At 32.9% G+C, this 9116-nt stretch overlaps 1 long non-coding RNA gene across 1 annotated transcript; it reads right to left on the bottom strand.

The window, feature by feature from the left end:
• Nucleotides 1–210: 210 nt before the first annotated feature.
• Nucleotides 211–7865, bottom strand: LOC140440529 (uncharacterized). The gene is made up of 2 exons (XR_011950864.1): nucleotides 7665–7865; nucleotides 211–488 (listed from the first exon to the last, which is right to left on the bottom strand). It is a non-coding gene; the product is annotated as an uncharacterized lncRNA (long non-coding RNA).
• Between the last annotated feature and the right edge of the window lie 1251 nt (nucleotides 7866–9116).

Here is a 9116-nt window from a genome sequence, read left to right as displayed (position 1 = left end):
TCCGGTCATCTCAAAACCGGAAGTGAATTTGTGTACCAAAAGTATATCTTGACAATCTCATACGTAATACTAATAATGTTCCGAAAAAATATTTTAATTATCTAATATGGTTTTTGAGTAAAGTGGTGGACAAGAAGAGGGCTTAGCGTTTTAGTATATAAGATTCACTGACGTAGTCTATAACCTATTAAGGAAGAATTAAAACAAAAATAACATAAAATTTTAAATTTAATATTACATTGCCATATAAACTGCAAAAATCTATACGTATATTTCAATATTTAGAATTTTAAACAGATTGCTAAAGATTTATAATAGTAACAACACATTGTAAAAATATACGTTAGTTGACATTTTGACGTTAACTTGCACTCAAGCAGTTTATTCACAAGTGGCACCTTTTGACCTAACCAACTAAGTACTTTATTGTTGTAGTTTTGTCTAACCCATCTAGACAACAGACCCATCTAGGATACTCACAGGGAAAGCTAAAATTAAAAAAAAATAGTTTAGTATAATTTGTATACAGGTTATTTCATTAATTGGAAATATTTGAATTGTAGATTTCTGATCCCAAAATATTGAGATTTAACCAAAATCACTTAAATAAAATGTGACTCCTTACTGAGGTAAAGGGTGTTTTATTTAAAAAGACGCCAATCTTATTAACTACCTTTTTTGTGAGTGTTAATGTTTTCGCTCCATAAGTGAGTACATTTAACACACATTGGTCAAAGATTTTCCTTTTAAGACATATGGGTAGATCCGATTTAAATACATCGTTTAATTTACCAAATGCTGCCCAGGCTAATCCTTTGCAACGTGGGAGCTCACATGTCTGCTTATCTCTGTCCAACCGAATTTCATGCCCTAGGTACTTATACGATGTAGTCTGCACAATATCCTTTCCATCAACAGCAATATTTCGATTTAGCACCAGATTAGTCATTATTTGCGTCTTGTTTATATTAATCTTTAGTCTGACCTCCAAGGAAGCGTGATATAATTTTTCAAACATTATTATTGCATCATCCATACGATCGGCTATAAGGACGATGTCATCTGCAAATCTCAAATGACTGAGTTTCTCTCCATTTATGTTAATACCACGCTCGTTCAGATGTGCCTTCTTACAAGTATGTTCTATAAGCGTCGTCAATAGCTTTGGAGAGACTGTGTCTCCTTGCCGTACTCCTCGCTGTGTACAGAATTTATTTGTTTCTTATTCCCATAGTCTTACGCTAGCTATGGAATTTTGTAGATATATTTGATTATGTTAGTGTAGCGATGGTCAATTCGTCATTCTGTCAATGCTTTTAACATTTTCTGAGGTTTATGGTGTCGAATGCTTTCTCATAGTCGACAAATATCAGTTCCAATATAGTTTGTTATATTCTGCAGACTTCTCCATCAGGTTCTTTATCACTAGTAAGTGGTAATTAGTGCTGTATCCCGATCTAAATCCAGCTTGTTCTCTAGGCTGATAGAAGTCTAATTTAGCGTCCCGTCTTTTTTTGAGAATTTTTGTGAAAAGTTTATATACGTGCAAAAGCAAACTGATAGCGCGATTACCTTTTAAATCTGTTATGTCTCCTTGCTTGTTTAATAAATTAATGACTGCATTATTCCATTGAGAAGGGGTTTTTCCTTGGTAGATGCATTCGCTGAAAAGCTTGAGGATTGCATCGCCAGAGGATTTGTTATTTTTCATTTCTAAAAGTGCCGTTTTGATTTCGTATGGAGTTATTTCTGACATTAATTTTGATCCCTGGTTTGTGATTTAGGGCAGGGGATTATCTTGTCTTTCGTCAGTGCTCTCATACACTTCGCGATAAAAGGATTCGACAACCTCAAGGATTTTGGTTTATCAGCAGTAATGTTTCCATCTTTGTTTTTTATTTTATACATATTTTTGTTTCCTATGTTGTTTGTATTTTTCCTCAAAACTTTTAAACTTTATTTTCTTGAATTATTTTAGTTATTTTTCTTGTATTATTTTCTCTTATGTCTTTTCGGATTAACCGGTGGATATCTTTATTTAATTTCTCAATAATTGTGTACTTAAAGGCGTATTTTTTCGTTAGCTGTCTTCTTTTACCTATCAGTTCTTTGGTATTTTGGCTTAGTTTTTCTTTATGGGTCCGAACGGTCAGGCAGCACTCCGTTTCCGTTTCTTTTATAGCCTTCATTATGCAATCATTTGCTTGATCTATATCTTCCATTTCGTCTTGCAAGTCTTGTATATGGCGGATTAGTGTATCTGTATATAGGTCGTTGTTTTCTGGGCGAATCAATTTCTTTTTTCTTATTTCTAAGATCATCTTTGTTCTTTTCAATTTGACATTTAGTAGTATCTTACTGTTTGTTATGATATATTCTATTTCATTTTTGACACTGCCATCTATGGGGTAACGGGTAGGAACTCTTTAAATTCTTGAAGATAGTCCTATCCCTGCCCTCCGCAGATTCCGGGGGTTTCCTGACCCGGGAAACTAGTACCTGTTAGGGTCCCTTGTCAAGGGTTACGGATAAAGTCCACAACAGCAGCCATGGCAGAGAAGCGGAGCTTCGGTACGGTGCGGATGGCGGAAGTGACAACTCTTGATTATAGGGTTAATATAGAATCAAAACAGTAGCGTCTGATCCAGAATGGACGGCTACGAACAGCGTCTGACCCAGAGTGGGCGGCTGATATTAAACTCACCAACTCGTGTAGCCAGCGTGGTGTTTTAAGGCTTCTCATCCTTCTAACTATATAGACATGGCGAATATCAAAACGAACGGAAACAGTCCCCAGGTAGGTGGAGTATGTTATGCCAAATCATCCAGATAAGGGTCTTCCTCGTGTAATCTGGGGGAGGCAAGAATTAATATAACATCAGAACGATGGGGACAGAACATAATCTAGAAGAGTTGCAAGAACTTAAGACCATAAAATGGGACATAGTAGGCTTATGCGAGACCAGGCTTAAAGGTGAAGAAACCACTCTACCAAAATCAGGGCACACTTTGTACCAATACAGCTCAGGAAATAACCAAGGTAGTTATAGGAGCCGTAGGCTTTTTGGTACATCAGAGAATTGAAAACTTGGTAACTAACTTCCAAGCGAGTTCTAATAGGGTTATCTATCTGGTGATAAAACTAAATCGTAGATACAGCATTCAAATAATCCACTGTTGTGCATCAACTTCTTCTGCAGATGATGAAGAGGTAGAACAACTTTATGAAGACAGTACAAGAACCAAAAACTTAAAGAAAACATATTATGTAATAATTACGGGAGATTTCAACGCTAAAATAGAAAGAACGAAAATAACAACGACAACGAATATATTGGGAATTTCGCACTGGGAGATATGCTCGCAAATTTCCTCAGCAAAGTAAAACTATTTTGCTTAAACACATTCTACAAAAAAAAAAGTCTCAGAGAAAATTGACGTGGCACAGCCCAGACGGCAAAGTAAAAAATTTAATTGACTTTATACTCTCTAACTTCAAAAACATTGCTAAAGATGTTACTATATTAAATTCTGTCAACACTAGTGGTGATCATCGATTAGTAAGGGTACGAATAAAAGTAAATACGAAATTCGATAGACGAAAATTATTAACACAGAATAAATTACCAAACATAGAAGCACTGGAAATTAATCAAAAGGAATATCAAAATGAACTAAAAAAGAGACTAGGACCTCTCTCAGTATTCAACGCGAAAGAGATAAATAAAATAACACAAAAATTAATGAATGACATAACATCAACTGCAAAAAAGATCTGTGGTTAAAGAAATCCGAGAAAAATGAAATTAAAACAAACAACACTGGATTTAATGGACGAAAGAAGAATAACATCGAAAGAATCACCAGAGTATAAAGATACCAACAATAAAGTTAAAAAGAGCATAAGGTCAGACTTGCGAACCTATCAAACAAAACAAATATTGCAAACCATCGAAAACAATAGAAATATGCGAGTATTGAAATCAAATTTAACTAAAGGAAAATCAAAGATAACTAAAATCAAAAACCAACAGGAGAATTAGGTGATAGAAAAAACTCCAATAATCATGGAAATACAAACGTTCTATGAGAATCTGTATATATCGACTATATATAACCCGGAACAGACCATAAAACAATTCTAAACGTCGGCTCGGAAACTCTCCCTAATATAACTTCTTTGGAAATTAAACATGCCTTACAGCAAATGAAAAATAAAAAAGCTCCTGGTGAGGATCATATAACGTCTGAAATGTTAAAAATGAGCGGCAACATCGTTGTAGAGGTTGTGGAGGTTTTGTTGAATAAGTGTCTAACAGAAAATAGAATAGCCAGTCTGTGAGAAAACGCCGAAATAATACTTTTACACAAAAAAGGAGGCACTACTAATATTGAAAACTACAGACCTATAAGTTTATTGTCACAGTTATACAAATTGTTAACAAGAATAATACCAATCGCATACAGTATCGAGTCGATAGCCGTAGAAGACGGTTGTTTTGATATTGCTTTCGGTGCAAGTTTGAAAGTGGTCGCTATTGAATTATTTTGTGAATTTGTTTAGTGCAAATTAGGCCCATAATTTGGTATTCCAAAAAATCTAAGTATTGAAGAAGATGCTATTGGAGGTCATAGACCGCCCGATGAATTACATTCTGTAAACACATCTGAAAAAACTAATATGGATGATAACAGGTCTGTAAATACTTTAATTGATTTTGAAAACCGGTATAAACCCAGCGATAAGGCCCCATTCTTTGTATATATTGAACACAAAAATAAAAATATCGGTAGGTTATTTCCAATGAAGGAAGGACATTTTTTATTAAATGATTCGTCCATTAAAAATGATGTACTTGATATAAAAACAGTTGGCATTAATAGGGTAAAAGTCATTTTTAAAACTTATTCTATAGCAAATAAAATAATTAATCATGATTTAATAAATAAAAATGATCTTATAGCTTATATTCCAAAATTTTATACACATCGAAAGGGCATAGTTCGTATGGTTGATACTTTCTTTTCGGAGAATTATTTAAAGGATGCGATAATATCCGAGAGACAAGTGGTAAATGTTCAAAGGATGCAACGAAAAATAACGAACAACGATGGCACAAGTCAATTAGTACCAAGACAAATGATAATTGTAGAATTTTTGGGCAACGAGGTTCCACAAAACATAATAATTAATTTATGCAATTTTTCAGTAGATCCATACATACACCCGGTAGTGCAATGCTATCAATGTCTCAGATATGGTCACTCCTCAAAACAATGTAAATCTAAGGACAGTAGATATAAAAAATGTACAGACACCACCCATACTGTAGAAACTTGTGATGAAAATAATCATTGCATATATTGTAAAACCAACGATCACACCTCGTTGTCTAGAAAATGTCCAATATACGAGAAACAGAAGGAAATCAAAGCAATAATGGCATCAGAAAATCTAACATTCAGAGAAGCAGAACAGTTACATAACAATCCAAGTTACGCAAAAATAATAACTAATAATAGATTTTTCATTCTAAATAACACTTCCTATTTTCCCAGTTTACCTAACTCAGCTAACAATATCCCTAATTTCACATTAAATAAACCGGTAAGGAAAACTATTCACACATCTACAACTAATAAACGTAAAGCAACTTCTCCACCAATTTTACCCCATACCTCTGTGTCAACTTCTAGCAAAAGACCTACCCCTAAATCTAATCCTATAATACCCAATCCCTACAGGAACGAATTTATTGACTGTAAAGAGAAACTTATATTACTTGTCACATCTCATATTAGTCAACTTATGTATACCAATAATCAATCTCAACCTATATGCAATTTAAAAAATGAATTAAGATAACTTATTTCTAATAATTTAGAAGAAACAGGTAATAACACAGAAACGGATAATTTAGCAACGAGTGACAATGAAAGCATTCACTCGTATTATTAATTTCCAAATGCACAGACAACCTACTCAATCTTCCTTTAAATATTTTACAATGGAATTGTAGATTGTTAGTAAGTAATAGGAATAATCTCATAAATTATATTATTAATTCTCATGTAGATATTATTATTTTATCCGAAACTTGGTTGAAAAACCAAACGGATTTTAAATTAAAAGGGTATAATTTTGTTTCAAAATGCCGTAAAAGTGGCTATGGCGATGTAGGCATTTTTTGATACTAAAGGGCATTGATTATCAAATAATTAACATTAACTATAATTTTAATACCGGAATAGAAGTGTGTGCAGTCTTACTTAACAAAATTAATATATCTTTTGTGTCTATATATAAACCATCTGACATCAGAGTAGAATAGACTGATTGGATACATTTATTTGAACAATTCGATTATAATAAAACAGTTTTTTGTGGTGATTTTAATGCACACCATTATATGTGGGGTCCGATCCCGGATGACCGTAATGGTAGAATATTAGTCGAAGGCATGGATTTTTTCGAATTAGTTTCTCTTAATGACGGAACACCTACTAGAATCGCCGCGAGTGGTAATCATTCTGCCGTTGATTTGACTATCACCTCAGCCTCATTAACAAATCATATAAACTGGTCAGTATATCCCGAAACATTGGGATCCGATCATTTTCCTGTTAAAATAGAGCTTAAAATTAATCCTGCTTCATTCCTAATTAATCCATCAACAAAATGGAACGATTGCCGCGCAGACTGGAAGCTATTTCAGACAGATTTAGAAAAACAATTATCCACATTTTTATCATCTAATAATCTTTCTTACGATGAGAAGACAGCCCTACTCTTTCAGGCTATCTCTCTAGCTGCTTCCAAATCTATGCCCATAAAAAACCTTTTACTCCTTCAATGCCAAGGCCTTATTGCTGGATGAGGAATGTACATTCATAATAAAAAAACGATCAGAAGCATTGAAAGTGTATCGAACCCAAAGTAACCATAATAATTACATAAACTATAAAAATATAGCAGCCCAAACCAGACGATTATTCAAAACAAAGAAAAAAAGTAGTTGGATAAATATTTTAAATAGTCTAAACAAAAGCACACCTCTCTCAAAAATATGGTCAACTGTCAAATCAATTTCCAATAACTATCAGTACAATAAAAAACCTCAACTTTCTGAAAATCTCATTAAACAGATGTTAGACCAACTTGCACCTTCATCTGCCTCTGGTAATGTTGGTAGGATTAAAGGATTTTTTCGTTTTAATACTAGTATAGATTCCATGTCAAAACCTTTTACTCCTTCAGAACTAGATTTCGCACTAAAAAAAGTAGAAATACAGCCCCCGGTTTAGATGGTTTTACTTATAAGATATTGGACAAATTGCCGTCAAATGCCAAAGATGTTCTCTTACAAATCTTGGTTGGAGTCAATAAAAGGGCTTGTATTGACTCCAACCTATCCAAAACAGTTATATATTTGTTCCAAACGAGTCACAAGTACTTCTTTTTTCTTATTCTTGTAGAAAAATATGGGTTTTTTCGATGACATCCGAAACGATCATGGGCAATCTACAGTCAGAATTCTGAAGGAGTGGACTAGAATTACCATTAGCCATATATATATATATATATATATATATATATATATATATATATATATATACGTTCATGGATCTATATATTATAACTATATTGTTTTTGACATACTCACCTATAATCGGCATGATTGCACTCGTATACGTCCTTGCAAACACATGGTAAAATTTGTCTCTTTGATAAAATTTTTCTTCTATTCAAAGCATCAGTACCCTGCACAAGGAGTATTGTTAGTAAAACGCTCACCACTATGATTCTGTTAGACATAGTTTTGTGTATATTCAGAACTAAATAAACACTATTGCCAACGGTTGTATTTATAGTTTGGCACTAATAATAATAGTCTATTGTTCTTGCTCTTATCACCATACTTATTTAATAGATTTTTTTATATTTGATTAATTAATATTTAAATGGGAATAAGCCACAATTAAAGGTTAAAATACATTTATTGACGTTTCAATTTCCACTTCGGAAATCGTTCTCAAAATACAAACATTAGTAAATTAAACAAATTTTGTTTTTGTTACTTAGTGAAAAATTCTTCTAATAATTTAATTTTATCTGACTCATCTATATTGACAATTCAGACATACATTATACATTTTAAAGTAGACGACTTTAAAATGATATTGCCAATATTGTTGAGTTGCGTTCCTGGGACGACTTTACTTATAGTTCATTCGATTACATGAAATCAACTTTAACGTGAGAATATCCGTCAGAAAAAATCATAACATGTAATTCGTCTTTAAAAAGACAAATACATGCCATGATGACAGTAAAATTCTCCCGTTAGTGATTCCATAGTAAATTATGAGGGAAAAACCAGGAAAAAACCTCATAATACTATCCCGACATGGTAAGTATTTGATCTTGCATTTAGTTTACCTTCAATAAATACCAAATTCCGATTTTATATGTTTGTTATTTAAAAAATATAAATGATGTATTCTCTATATGTTACTGACTTACCAATACTGGTATTTTCCTTTTAATAACTTCCTCTTTCAATATGGGTAACCAGATCCTACTACATTCTGCCGAGGAATTCGCGACGCAATTGGTCTCATTTAGCATAATTAGAGCCGCTTCTTTGATTTTTCTCTTTTAACCATCAGTTTCTTTTAGGACTATATTTGAATCATTCCATTGAACCCTATGTTCATTATCCCATGCATGTTTACATATTTGAGATCTATCAAATTCTCTATTTTTAATATAGGATTGATGTTCACTTATTCTAACATTTAATGGCCTTGATGTTTCACCTAAATAAAACTGATTGCATTCACAAGGTATTTTATAAATGCAATTCTTTGTCCTTTCTTTGAAATGACAAAAATGAAAAAACAAAAACCAAACCTAACAATGAACAAGAAAGGACAAATAATTGATATACGTGTTTCAGACCCAACTGATTTCTTTTTGTAAATATGTGTTTCTTCCATGTTAATCTGTGGTCCAATGCATACCCAGGTATTTTACATTATCCTTTTGTTGTAGTACTTGGTTACTTAATGAGGCGTTTGGGCATCTAGTTTTTCGATTAGTAACCCATGTTATA

Source organism: Diabrotica undecimpunctata, chromosome 1 (assembly GCF_040954645.1).
Source record: "Diabrotica undecimpunctata isolate CICGRU chromosome 1, icDiaUnde3, whole genome shotgun sequence".
NCBI classification, from domain to species: domain Eukaryota; kingdom Metazoa; phylum Arthropoda; class Insecta; order Coleoptera; family Chrysomelidae; genus Diabrotica; species Diabrotica undecimpunctata.
The sequence above is the reverse complement of the archived record's forward strand: the minus strand, read 5'-3'. Positions and strand labels throughout refer to the sequence as shown.